Consider the following 14,060-nt stretch of genomic DNA (forward strand, 5'->3'; position numbering starts at 1 on the left):
ATTGCATCCCTGAGCTTATTAGAAACTTGAAATCATATATTTAAAGTATTGAATTTCTTTTCTTTGCATTTAAAAGATGAGCTCAGTTCAGTAGAAGATTTTGCTCAGTTGAGGGTTCCATGGTGTAATGGTTAGCACTCTGGACATTTAATCCAGTAATCCGAGTTCAAATCTCGATGGGTCCTAATGTTGATTATTTTTCCTTTTGTTTAAAGCTCCATTTTCATTCAAAGTATGAGTATTGCAAATCTTCATTTACAATTCATATAAATTCCATCATCTTCAGTGGTGTCCTTTGTCTAAACTCATTTTTAAACTTTTAAAATCAGAAGTATGTCAAATATTTGGAAATAAGAAAATATTTAATAAGAATGTAGAGATCCATTACTTGTGCTCTGGTGTTTAGAAATTCTCCATTTTAATTGTTTTTTACTTCAGTGTGCACTAATGAGAGGGGAGAACATATCTTCTTCTTCTAGTAACACCTAGTGCCCTCTATGTTTGAGCAGCAATATAATAACTGACTAATTTGCCCTTGCAAATCTTAGGTATGCCATATTGCTCGATTTGAGACAAAAGTCAATGAGCCATGTAGAGAAAAATATTCGTCAGCCAAAGGATGACACTCATGCTGTCTTCTGATATGGTATTGAAGAGATTTTGTGATATATGTGTCTATTATGTTTTCAAGTATTCATGCTACACCGATGAGCTCATTCCATTCTTGTCCATCAAGAAAAGCAAATGGCCAATACAGGGATCGAACCCATGACCTTGGCATTACGATCGCCATGCTCTAACCAACTGAGCTAACTGGCCACAGACATCACTAAAAGCAAACACAAAACTAGCAAATGTATCTAAAAGCACAGAACATATTTTCTTTGCATAGCATTTAATTTTTCAAGGAATAGCTTAAGCCATAGAGTCACTTGAAGCATGGGTATCATAAAAATGCTCCAGTTTCTTTCCACATTGCAAAATAAAAAAATGATTAGATAGGATATCAAAAAAGATTAATGCATCTAATAATAGTATAAAAAAAGACAATTTAGACAAGGAGTAAATGCAAATCTAAGCAAAATCAATCTGAAAAATCTAATGCACAATTTTTCTTAACCATTTACAGATTGTTGATAAAGATAATCCCAGGATGTAATTCATTATGTGTGACATTTAGTATGTTTTACCAAGTTGTGTATAAATAACTTTTAACACAAAAAATATATAATGGGGAAGTAGCTTAATGTACCCTTTGGAAATAGAGAATGCTAGCCCATTTTGGAATGCAAAGCTTAAGAAAATACAAACTTCAATCCATAGGAAAGCACTTTTTGTTCAGTCTACACTCTGTAATCATACTATAGCTTAATTTACAAATTGCGATGCCAAAATCAGACTTAACTCAGAAGAGACTTTCATCCTTGGTTTATAAAAAAAGGCAGTCCTCTGTTATAAAGCTTGAAATAATTGTAAGCGGCTGATATGCAAATATGACAATACAGAAAAACTGTCAATTCAAAGTTAGGATAACATAAGGGGTGATGTTCCAACTGAAATTGGTCCTAGGCATTTAGGTTTCTAGTATCTATCTTCTCCTTTAAAAATAGGTTACTTTTTATATATTATCATTGGTTTTAGACAAATATTCTACATAATACCTATTGCATCCCTGAGCTTATTAGAAACTTGAAATCATATATATAAAGTATTGAATTTCTTTTCTTTGCATTTAAAAGATCAGCTCAGTTCAGTAGAAGTTTTTGCTCAGTTGAGGGTTCCATGGTGTAATGGTTAGCACTCTGGACTTTGAATCCAGTAATCCGAATTTATATCTCGGTGGGACCTAACGTTGATTATTTTTAATTTTGTTTAAAGCTCCATTTTCATTCAAAGTATGAGTATTGCAAATCTTCATTTACAATTCATATAAATTCCATCATCTTCAGTGGAGTCCTTTGTCTAAACTCATTTTTAAACTTTTCAAAACAGAAGTATGTCAAATATTTGGAAATAAGAAAAGATTCAATAAGAATGTAGAGATCCATTACTTGTGCTCTGGTGTTTACAAATTCTCCATTTTTTTTTTTACTTCAGTGTGCACTAATGAGAGGGGAGAACATATCTTCTTCTTCTAGTAACACCTAGTGCCCTCTATGTTTGAGCAGCAATATAATAATTGACTAATTTGCCCTTGCAAATCTTAGGTATGCCATATTGTTCGATTTAAGACAAAAGTCAATGAGCCATGTAGAGAAAAATCTTAGTCAGCCAAAGGATGACACTCATGCTGTCTTCTGATATGGATTTGAAGAGATTTTGTGATATATGTGTCTATTATGCTTTCATGTATTCATGCTACACCGATGAGCTTATTCCATTCTTGTCCATCAAGAAAAACAAATGGCCAATACAGGGATCGAACCCATGACCTTGGTATTACGATCGCCACGCACTAACCAACTGAGCTAACTGGCCACAGACGTCGGTAGAAGCAAACACAAAACTGGCAAATGTACCTCAAAGCACAGAAGATATTTTGTTAGCATAGCATTTAATTTATCAAGGAACAGCTTAAGCCAAAGAGTCACTTGAAGCATGGGTATCATAAAAAATGCTCCAGTTTCTTTCCACATTGCAAAATAAAAAAATGATTAGATAGGATATCAACAAAGATTAATGCATCTAATAATAGTATAAAAATAGACAATTTAGACAAGGAGTAAATGCAAATCTAAGCAAAATCAATCTGAAAAATCTAATGCACAATTTTTCTTAACCATTTACAGATTGTTGATAAAGATAATCCCTGGATGTAATTCATTATGTGTGAAATTTAGTATGTTTTACCAAGTTGTGTATAAATAACTTTTAACACAAAAAATATATAATGGGGAAGTAGCTTAATGTGCCCTTTGGAAATAGAGAATGCTAGCCCATTTTGGAATGCAAAGCTTAAGAAAATACAAACTTTAATCCATTGGAAAGCACTTTTTGTTCAGTCTACACTCTGTAATCATACTATAGCTTAATTTACAAATTGTGATGTCATAATCAGACTTAACTCAGAAGAGACTTTTATCCTTGGTCTATAAAAAAGGCAGTCCTCTGTTATAAAGCTTGAAACAATTGTAAGTGGCTGATATGCAAATATGACAATACAGAAAAACTGTCAATTCAATGCTAGGATAACATAAGGGGTGATGCTCCAACTAAAATTGGTCCTAGGCATTTGGGTTTCTAGTATTTATCTTCTCATTTAAAAATAGGTTACTTTTTATATATTATCATTGGTTTTAGACAAATATTCTACATAACACCTATTGCATCCCTGAGCTTATTAGAAACTTGAAATCATATATATAAAGTATTGAATTTCTTTTCTTTGCATTTAAAAGATGAGCTCAGTTCAGTAGAAGATTTTGCTCAGTTGAGGGTTCCATGGTGTAATGGTTAGCACTCTGGACTTTGAGTCTAGTAATCTGAGTTCAAATCTCGATGGGTCCTAATGTTGATTATTTTTCCTTTTGTTTAAAGCTCCATTTTCATTCAAAGTATGAGTATTGCAAATCTTCATTTACAATTCATATAAATTCCATCATCTTCAGTGGTGTCCTTTGTCTAAACTCATTTTTAAACTTTTCAAATCAGAAGTATGTCAAATATTTGGAAATAAGAAAAGATTCAATAAGAATGTAGAGATCCATTACTTGTGCTCTGGTGTTTAGAAATTCTCCATTTTAATTTTTTTTTACTTCAGTGTGCACTAATGAGAGGGGAGAACATATCTTCTTCTAGTAACACCTAGTGCCCTCTATGTTTGAGCAGCAATATAATAACTGACTAATTTGCCCTTGCAAATCTTAGGTATGCCATACTGCTCGATTTGAGAAAAAAGTCATTGAGCCATGTAAAGAAAAATCTACATCAGCCAAAAGATGACACTCATGCTGTCTTCTGATATGGATTTGGAGAGATTTTGTGATATATGTGTCTATTATGTTTTCAAGTATTCATGCTACACCGATGAGCTTATTCCATTTTTGTCCATCAAGAAAATCAAATGGCCAATACAGGGATCGAACCCATGACCTTGGCATTACGATCGCCACGCACTAAACCACTGAGCTAACTGGCCACTGACGTCACTAGAAGCAAACACAAAACTGGCAAATGTACCTCAAAGCACAGAAGATATTTTGTTTGCATAGCATTTAATTTGTCAAGGAACAGCTTAAGCCATAGAGTCACTTGAAGCATGGGTATCATAAAAATGCTCCAGTTTCTTTCCACATTGCAAAATAAAAAAAATTATTAGATAGGATATCAACAAAGATTAATGCATCTAATAATAGTATAAAAATAGACAATTTAGACAAGGAGTAAATGCAAATCTAAGCAAAATCAGTCTGAAAAATCTAATGCACAATCTTTCTTATCCATATACAGATTGTTGATAAAGATAATCCCAGGATGTAATTCATTATGTGTTAAATTTAGTATGTTTTACCAAGTTGTGTATAAATAACTTTTAACACAAAAAATATATAATGGGGTAGTAGCTTAATGTGCCCTTTGGAAATAGAGAATGCTAGCCCATTTTGGAATGCAAAGCTTAAGAAAATACAAACTTCAATCCATAGGAAAGCATTTTTTGTTCAGTCTACACTCTGTAATCATACTATATCTTAATTTACAAATTGTGATGTCATAATCAGACTTAACTCACAAGACACTTTTATCCTTGGTCTATAAAAAAAGGCAGTCCTCTGTTATAAAGCTTGAAACAATTGTAAGCGGCTGATATGCAAATATGACAATACAGAAAAACTGTCAATTCAATGCTAGGATAACATAAGGGGTGATGCACCAACTGAAATTGGTCCTAGGCATTTAGGTTTCTAGTATTTATCTTCTCCTTTAAAAATAGGTTACTTTTTATATATTATCATTGGTTTTAGACAAATATTCTACTTAACACCTATTGCATCCCTGAGCTTATTAGAAACTTGAAATCATATATATAAAGTATTGAATTTTTTTTCTTTGCATTTAAAAGATGAGCTCAGTTCAGTAAAAGGTTTTGCTCAGTTGAGGGTTCCATGGTGTAATGGTTAGCACTCTGGACTTTGAATCCAGTAATCCGAGTTCAAATCTCGATGGGAACTAACGTTGCTTATTTTTCCTTTTGTTTAAAGCTCCATTTTCATTCAAAGTATGAGTATTGCAAATCTTTATTTACAATTCATATAAATTCCATCATCTTCAGTGGTGTCCTTTGTCTAAACTCATTTTTAAACTTTTCAAATTAGAAGTATGTCAAATATTTGGAAATAAGAAAAGATTCAATAAGAATGTAGAGATCCATTACTTGTGCTCTGGTGTTTAGAAATTCTCCATTTTAATTTTTTTTTACTTCAGTGTGCACTAATGAGAGGGGAGAACATATCTTCTTCTAGTAACACCTAGTGCACTCTATGTTTGAGCAGCAATATAAATACTGACTAATTTGCCCTTGCAAATCTTAGGTATGCCATACTGCTCGATTTGAGACAAAAGTCAATGAGCCATGTAAAGAAAAATCTTCATCAGCCAAAGGATGATACTCATGCTGTCTTCTGATATGGATTTGAAGAGATTTTGTGATATATGTGTCTATTATGTTTTCAAGTATTCATGCTACACCGATGAGCTTATTCCATTCTTGTCCATCAAGAAAAACAAATGGCCAATACAGAGATCGAACCCATGACCTTGGCATTACGATCACCACGCTCTAACCAACTGAGCTAACTGGCCACAGACGTCACTAGAAGCAAACACAAAACTGGCAAATGTACCTCAAAGCACAGTACATATTTTGTTTGCATAGCATTTAATTTTTCAATGAACAGCTTAAGCCATAAAGTCACTTGAAGCACGGGTATCATAAAAATGCTCCAGTTTCTATTCACATTGCAAAATAAAAAAATGATTAGATAGGATATCAACAAAGATTAATGCATCTAATAATAGTATAAAAATAGACAATTTAGACAAGGAGTAAATGCAAATCTAAGCAAAATCAATCTGAAAAATCTAATGCACAATCTTTCTTATCCATTAACAGATTGTTGATAAAGATAATCCTAGGATGTAATTCATTATGTGTTACATTTAGTATGTTTTACCAAGTTGTGTATAAATAACTTTTAACACAAAAAATATATAATGGGGAAGAAGCTTAATGTGCCCTTTGGATATAGAGAATGCTAGCCCATTGAATTTCTTTTCTTTGCATTTAAAAGATGAGCTCAGTTCAGTAGAAGGGGTTGCTCAGTTGAGGGTTCCATGGTGTAATGGTTAGCACTCTGGACTTTGAATCCAGTAATCCGAGTTCAAATCTCGATGGGACCTAACGTTGATTTTTTTTCCTTTTGTTTAAAGCTCCATTTTCATTCAAAGTTTGAGTATTGCAAATCTTTATTTACAATTCATATAAATTCCATCATCTTCAGTGGTGTCCTTTGTCTACACTCATTTTTAAACTTTTATAATTAGAAGTATGTCAAATATTTGGAAATAAGAAAAGATTCAATAAGAATGTAGAGATCCATTACTTGTGCTCTGGTGTTTAGAAATTATCCATTTTAATTGTTTTTTACTTCAGTGTGCACTAATGAGAGGGGAGAACATATCATCTTATTCTTCTAGTAACACCTAGTGACCTCTATGTTTGAGCAGCAATATAATAACTGACTAATTTGCCCTTGCAAATCTTAGGTATGCCATATTGCTCGATTTGAGACAAAAGTCAATGAGCCATGTAGAGAAAAATATTCGTCAGCCAAAGGATGACACTCATGCTGTCTTCTGATATGGTATTGAAGAGATTTTGTGATATATGTGTCTATTATGTTTTCAAGTATTCATGCTACACCGATGAGCTTATTCCATTCTTGTCCATCAAGAAAAGCAAACGGCCAATACAGGGATCGAACCCATGACCTTGGCATTACGATCGCCACGCTCTAACCAACTGAGCTAACTGGCCACAGACATCACTCCAAGCAAACACAAAACTAGCAAATGTATCTAAAAGCACAGAACATATTTTCTTTGCATAGCATTTAATTTTTCAAGGAACAGCTTAAGCCATAGAGTCACTTGAAGCATGGGTATCATAAAAATGCTCCAGTTTCTTTCCACATTGCAAAATAAAAAAATGATTAGATAGGATATCAACAAAGATTAATGCATCTAATAATAGTATAAAAAAAGACAATTTAGACAAGGAGTAAATGCAAATCTAAGCAAAATCAATCTGAAAAATCTAATGCAGAATTTTTCTTAACCATTTACAGATTGTTGATAAAGATAATCCCAGGATGTAATTCATTATGTGTGACATTTAGTATGTTTTACCAAGTTGTGTATAAATAACTTTTAACACAAAAAATATATAATGGGGAAGTAGCTTAATGTACCCTTTGGAAATAGAGAATGCTAGCCCATTTTGGAATGCAAAGCTTAAGAAAATACAAACTTCAATCCATAGGAAAGCACTTTTTGTTCAGTCTACACTCTGTAATCATACTATAGCTTAATTTACAAATTGTGATGCCAAAATCAGACTTAACTCAGAAGAGACTTTCATCCTTGGTTTATAAAAAAAGGCAGTCCTCTGTTATAAAGCTTGAAATAATTGTAAGCGGCTGATATGCAAATATGACAATACAGAAAAACTGTCAATTCAATGCTAGGATAACATAAGGGGTGATGTTCCAACTGAAATTGGTCCTAGGCATTTAGGTTTCTAGTATCTATCTTCTCATTTAAAAATAGGTTACTTTTTATATATTATCATTGGTTTTAGACAAATATTCTACATAACACCTATTGCATACCTGAGCTTATTAGAAACTTGAAATCATATATATAAAGTATTGAATTTCTTTTCTTTGCATTTAAAAGATCAGCTCAGTTCAGTAGAAGTTTTTGCTCAGTTGAGGGTTCCATGGTGTAATGGTTAGCACTCTGGACTTTGAATCCAGTAATCCGAATTCAAATCTCGGTGGGACCTAACGTTGATTATTTTTCATTTTGTTTAAAGCTCCATTTTCATTCAAAGTATGAGTATTGCAAATCTTCATTTACAATTCATATAAATTCCATAATCTTCAGTGGTGTCCTTTGTCTAAACTCATTTTTAAACTTTTCAAATCAGAAGTATGTCAAATATTTGGAAATAAGAAAAGATTCAATAAGAATGTAGAGATCCATTACTTGTGCTCTGGTGTTTACAAATTCTCCATTTTTTTTTTACTTCAGTGTGCACTAATGAGAGGGGAGAACATATCTTCTTCTTCTAGTAACACCTAGTGCCCTCTATGTTTGAGCAACAATATAATAATTGACTAATTTGCCCTTGCAAATCTTAGGTATGCCATATTGTTCGATTTAAGACAAAAGTCAATGAGCCATGTAGAGAAAAATCTTAGTCAGCCAAAGGATGACACTCATGCTGTCTTCTGATATGGATTTGAAGAGATTTTGTGATATATGTGTCTATTATGTTTTCATGTATTCATGCTACACCGATGAGCTTATTCCATTCTTGTCCATCAAGAAAAACAAATGGCCAATACAGGGATCGAACCCATGACCTTGGCATTACGATCGCCACGCACTAACCAACTGAGCTAACTGGCCACAGACGTCGGTAGAAGCAAACACAAAACTGGCAAATGTACCTCAAAGCACAGAAGATATTTTGTTTGCATAGCATTTAATTTTTCAAGGAACAGCTTAAGCCATAGAGTCACTTGAAGCATGGGTATCATAAAAATGCTCCAGTTTCTTTCCACATTGCAAAATAAAAAAATGATTAGATAGGTTATCAACAAAGATTAATGCATCTAATAATAGTATAAAAATAGACAATTTAGACAAGGAGTAAATGCAAATCTAAGCAAAATCAATCTCAAAAATCTAATGCACAATCTTTCTTATCCATTTACAGATTGCTGATAAAGATAATCCCAGGATGTAATTCATTATGTGTTAAATTTAGTATGTTTTACCAAGTTGTGTATAAATAACTTTTAACACAAAAATATATAATGGGGAAGTAGCTTAATGTGCCCTTTGGAAATAGAGAATGCTAGCCCATTTTGGAATGCAAAGCTTAAGAAAATACAAACTTGAATCCATAGGAAAGCACTTTTTGTTCAGTCTACACTCTGTAATCATAGTATAGCTTAATTTACAAATTGTGATGTCATAATCAGACTTAACTCACAGAGACTTTTATCCTTGGTCTATAAAAAAAGGCAGTCCTCTGTTATAAAGCTAGAAACAATTGTAAGCGGCTGATATGCAAATATGACAATACAGAAAAACTGTCAATTCAATGCTAGGATAACATAAGGGGTGATGCTCCAACTGAAATTGGTCCTAGGCATTTGGGTTTCTAGTATTTTTCTTCTCCTTTAAAAATAGTTTACTTTTTATATATTATCATTGGTTTTAGACAAATATTCTACATAACACCTATTGCATCCCTGAGCTTATTAGAAACTTGAAATCATATATATAAAGTATTGAATTTCTTTTCTTTGCATTTAAAAGATGAGCTCAGTTCAGTAGAAACCTTTGCTCAGTTGAGGGTTCCATGGTGTTATGGTTAGCACTCAGGGCTTTGAATCCAGTAATCCGAGTTCAAATCTCGGTGGGTCCTAACGTTGATTATTTTTCCTTTTGTTTAAAGCTCCATTTTCATTCAAAGTATGAGTATTGCAAATCTTCATTTACAATTCATATAAATTCCATCATCTTCAGTGGTGTCCTTTGTCTAAACTCATTTTTAAGCTTTTCAAATCAGAAGTATGTCAAATATTTGGAAATAAGAAAAGATTCAATAAGAATGTAGAGATCCATTACTTGTGCTCTGGTGTTTACAAATTCTCCATTTTTTTTTTTACTTCAGTGTGCACTAACGAGAGGGGAGAACATATCTTCTTCTTCTAGTAACACCTAGTGCCCTCTATGTTTGAGCAGCAATATAATAATTGACTAATTTGCCCTTGCAAATCTTAGGTATGCCATATTGCTCGATTTAAGACAAAAGTCAATGAGCCATGTAGAGAAAAATCTTCGTCAGCCAAAGGATGACACTCATGCTGTCTTCTGATATGGATTTGAAGAGATTTTGTGATATATGTGTCTATTATGTTTTCATGTATTCATGCTACACCGATGAGCTTATTCCATTCTTGTCCATCAAGAAAAGCAAGTTGCCAATACAGGGATCAAACCCATGACCTTGGCATTATGATCGCCACGCTCTAACCAATTGAGCTAACTGGCCACAGACGTCACTAGAAGCAAACACAAGACTGGCAAATGTACCTCAAAGCACAGAAGATATTTTGTTTGCATAGCATTTAATTTTTCAAGGAACAGCTTAAGCCATAGAGTCACTTGAAGCATGGGTATCATAAAAATGCTCCAGTTTCTTTCCACAATGCAAAATAAAAAAATTATTAGATAGGATAACAACAAAGATTAATGCATCTAATAATAGTATAAAAATAGACAATTTAGACAAGGAGTAAATGCAAATCTAAGCAAAATCAATCTGAAAAATCTAATGCACAATCTTTCTTATCCATTTACAGATTGTTGATAAAGATAATCCCAGGATGTAATTCATTATGTGTTAAATTTAGTTTGTTTTACCAAGTTGTGTATAAATAACTTTTAACACAAAAAATATATAATGGGGTAGTAGCTTAATGTGCCCTTTGGAAATAGAGAATGCTAGCCCATTTTGGAATGCAAAGCTTAAGAAAATACAAACTTCAATCCATAGGAAAGCATTTTTTGTTCAGTCTACACTCTGTAATCATACTATATCTTAATTTACAAATTGTGATGTCATAATCAGACTTAACTCACAAGACACTTTTATCCTTGGTCTATAAAAAAAGGCAGTCCTCTGTTATAAAGCTTGAAACAATTGTAAGCGGCTGATATGCAAATATGACAATACAGAAAAACTGTCAATTCAATGCTAGGATAACATAAGGGGTGATGCACCAACTGAAATTGGTCCTAGGCATTTAGGTTTCTAGTATTTATCTTCTCCTTTAAAAATAGGTTACTTTTTATATATTATCATTGGTTTTAGACAAATATTCTACTTAACACCTATTGCATCCCTGAGCTTATTAGAAACTTGAAATCATATATATAAAGTATTGAATTTTTTTTCTTTGCATTTAAAAGATGAGCTCAGTTCAGTAAAAGGTTTTGCTCAGTTGAGGGTTCCATGGTGTAATGGTTAGCACTCTGGACTTTGAATCCAGTAATCCGAGTTCAAATCTCGATGGGAACTAACGTTGCTTATTTTTCCTTTTGTTTAAAGCTCCATTTTCATTCAAAGTATGAGTATTGCAAATCTTTATTTACAATTCATATAAATTCCATCATCTTCAGTGGTGTCCTTTGTCTAAACTCATTTTTAAACTTTTCAAATTAGAAGTATGTCAAATATTTGGAAATAAGAAAAGATTCAATAAGAATGTAGAGATCCATTACTTGTGCTCTGGTGTTTAGAAATTCTCCATTTTAATTTTTTTTTACTTCAGTGTGCACTAATGAGAGGGGAGAACATATCTTCTTCTAGTAACACCTAGTGCACTCTATGTTTGAGCAGCAATATAATAACTGACTAATTTGCCCTTGCAAATCTTAGGTATGCCATACTGCTCGATTTGAGACAAAAGTCAATGAGCCATGTAAAGAAAAATCTTCATCAGCCAAAGGATGATACTCATGCTGTCTTCTGATATGGATTTGAAGAGATTTTGTGATATATGTGTCTATTATGTTTTCAAGTATTCATGCTACACCGATGAGCTTATTCCATTCTTGTCCATCAAGAAAAACAAATGGCCAATACAGAGATCGAACCCATGACCTTGGCATTACGATCACCACGCTCTAACCAACTGAGCTAACTGGCCACAGACGTCACTAGAAGCAAACACAAAACTGGCAAATGTACCTCAAAGCACAGTACATATTTTGTTTGCATAGCATTTAATTTTTCAATGAACAGCTTAAGCCATAAAGTCACTTGAAGCACGGGTATCATAAAAATGCTCCAGTTTCTATTCACATTGCAAAATAAAAAAATGATTAGATAGGATATCAACAAAGATTAATGCATCTAATAATAGTATAAAAATAGACAATTTAGACAAGGAGTAAATGCAAATCTAAGCAAAATCAATCTGAAAAATCTAATGCACAATCTTTCTTATCCATTAACAGATTGTTGATAAAGATAATCCTAGGATGTAATTCATTATGTGTTACATTTAGTATGTTTTACCAAGTTGTGTATAAATAACTTTTAACACAAAAAATATATAATGGGGAAGTAGCTTAATGTGCCCTTTGGAAATAGAGAATGCTAGCCCATTGAATTTCTTTTCTTTGCATTTAAAAGATGAGCTCAGTTCAGTAGAAGGGTTTGCTCAGTTGAGGGTTCCATGGTGTAATGGTTAGCACTCTGGACTTTGAATCCAGTAATCCGAGTTCAAATCTCGATGGGACCTAATGTTGATTTTTTTTCCTTTTGTTTAAAGCTCCATTTTCATTCAAAGTTTGAGTATTGCAAATCTTTATTTACAATTCATATAAATTCCATCATCTTCAGTGGTGTCCTTTGTCTACACTCATTTTTAAACTTTTATAATTAGAAGTATGTCAAATATTTGGAAATAAGAAAAGATTCAATAAGAATGTAGAGATCCATTACTTGTGCTCTGGTGTTTAGAAATTCTCCATTTTAATAGTTTTTTACTTCAGTGTGCACTAATGAGAGGGGAGAACATATCATCTTCTTCTTCTAGTAACACCTAGTGACCTCTATGTTTGAGCAGCAATATAATAACTGACTAATTTGCCCTTGCAAATCTTAGGTATGCCATATTGCTCGATTTGAGACAAAAGTCAATGAGCAATGTAGAGAAAAATATTCGTCAGCCAAAGGATGACACTCATGCTGTCTTCTGATATGGTATTGAAGAGATTTTGTGATATATGTGTCTATTATGTTTTCAAGTATTCATGCTACACCGATGAGCTTATTCCATTCTTGTCCATCAAGAAAAGCAAATGGCCAATACAGAGATCGAACCCATGACCTTGGCATTACGATCGCCACGCTCTAACCAACTGAGCTAACTGGCCACAAACATCACTCCAAGCAAACACAAAACTAGCAAATGTATCTAAAAGCACAGAACATATTTTCTTTGCATAGCATTTAATTTTTCAAGGAACAGCTTAAGCCATAGAGTCACTTGAAGCATGGGTATCATAAAAATGCTCCAGTTTCTTTCCACATTGCAAAATAAAAAAATGATTAGATAGGATATCAACAAAGATTAATGCATCTAATAATAGAATAAAAAAAGACAATTTAGACAAGGAGTAAATGCAAATCTAAGCAAAATCAATCTGAAAAATCTAATGCAGAATTTTTCTTAACCATTTACAGATTGTTGATAAAGATATTCCCAGGATGTAATTCATTATGTGTGACATTTAGTATGTTTTACCAAGTTGTGTATAAATAACTTTTAACACAAAAAATATATAATGGGGAAGTAGCTTAATGTACCCTTTGGAAATAGAGAATGCTAGCCCATTTTGGAATGCAAAGCTTAAGAAAATACAAACTTCAATCCATAGGAAAGCACTTTTTGTTCAGTCTACACTCTGTAATCATACTATAGCTTAATTTACAAATTGTGATGCCAAAATCAGACTTAACTCAGAAGAAACTTTCATCCTTGGTTTATAAAAAAAGGCAGTCCTCTGTTATAAAGCTTGAAATAATTGTAAGCGGCTGATATGCAAATATGACAATACAGAAAAACTGTCAATTCAATGCTAGGATAACATAAGGGGTGATGTTCCAACTGAAATTGGTCCTAGGCATTTAGGTTTCTAGTATCTATCTTCTCCTTTAAAAATAGGTTACTTTTTATATATTATCATTGGTT

General features: G+C 32.8%; 8 non-coding genes across 8 annotated transcripts; 3 read left to right on the top strand and 5 right to left on the bottom strand.

Annotated features, from left to right (window-relative positions):
* Window positions 1-745: 745 nt before the first annotated feature.
* On the bottom strand, window positions 746-819 carry TRNAT-CGU (transfer RNA threonine (anticodon CGU)). Its single transcript has one exon. It is a non-coding gene; the product is annotated as a tRNA-Thr (tRNA).
* A 4,906-nt stretch (window positions 820-5,725) lies between these two features.
* On the bottom strand, window positions 5,726-5,799 carry TRNAT-CGU (transfer RNA threonine (anticodon CGU)). The gene has a single exon. It is a non-coding gene; the product is annotated as a tRNA-Thr (tRNA).
* A 525-nt stretch (window positions 5,800-6,324) lies between these two features.
* TRNAQ-UUG (transfer RNA glutamine (anticodon UUG)) lies at window positions 6,325-6,396 on the top strand. Its single transcript has one exon. It is a non-coding gene; the product is annotated as a tRNA-Gln (tRNA).
* A 563-nt stretch (window positions 6,397-6,959) lies between these two features.
* Window positions 6,960-7,033, bottom strand: TRNAT-CGU (transfer RNA threonine (anticodon CGU)). The gene has a single exon. It is a non-coding gene; the product is annotated as a tRNA-Thr (tRNA).
* Window positions 7,034-7,990: 957 nt separating this feature from the next.
* Window positions 7,991-8,062, top strand: TRNAQ-UUG (transfer RNA glutamine (anticodon UUG)). Its single transcript has one exon. It is a non-coding gene; the product is annotated as a tRNA-Gln (tRNA).
* A 3,872-nt stretch (window positions 8,063-11,934) lies between these two features.
* TRNAT-CGU (transfer RNA threonine (anticodon CGU)) lies at window positions 11,935-12,008 on the bottom strand. The gene has a single exon. It is a non-coding gene; the product is annotated as a tRNA-Thr (tRNA).
* A 525-nt stretch (window positions 12,009-12,533) lies between these two features.
* TRNAQ-UUG (transfer RNA glutamine (anticodon UUG)) lies at window positions 12,534-12,605 on the top strand. Its single transcript has one exon. It is a non-coding gene; the product is annotated as a tRNA-Gln (tRNA).
* Window positions 12,606-13,168: 563 nt separating this feature from the next.
* Window positions 13,169-13,242, bottom strand: TRNAT-CGU (transfer RNA threonine (anticodon CGU)). The gene has a single exon. It is a non-coding gene; the product is annotated as a tRNA-Thr (tRNA).
* Window positions 13,243-14,060: the final 818 nt, after the last annotated feature.

The sequence above is a fragment of the Pseudophryne corroboree genome, chromosome 11, assembly GCF_028390025.1.
Source record: "Pseudophryne corroboree isolate aPseCor3 chromosome 11, aPseCor3.hap2, whole genome shotgun sequence".
Classification (NCBI taxonomy): Eukaryota; Metazoa; Chordata; class Amphibia; order Anura; family Myobatrachidae; genus Pseudophryne; species Pseudophryne corroboree.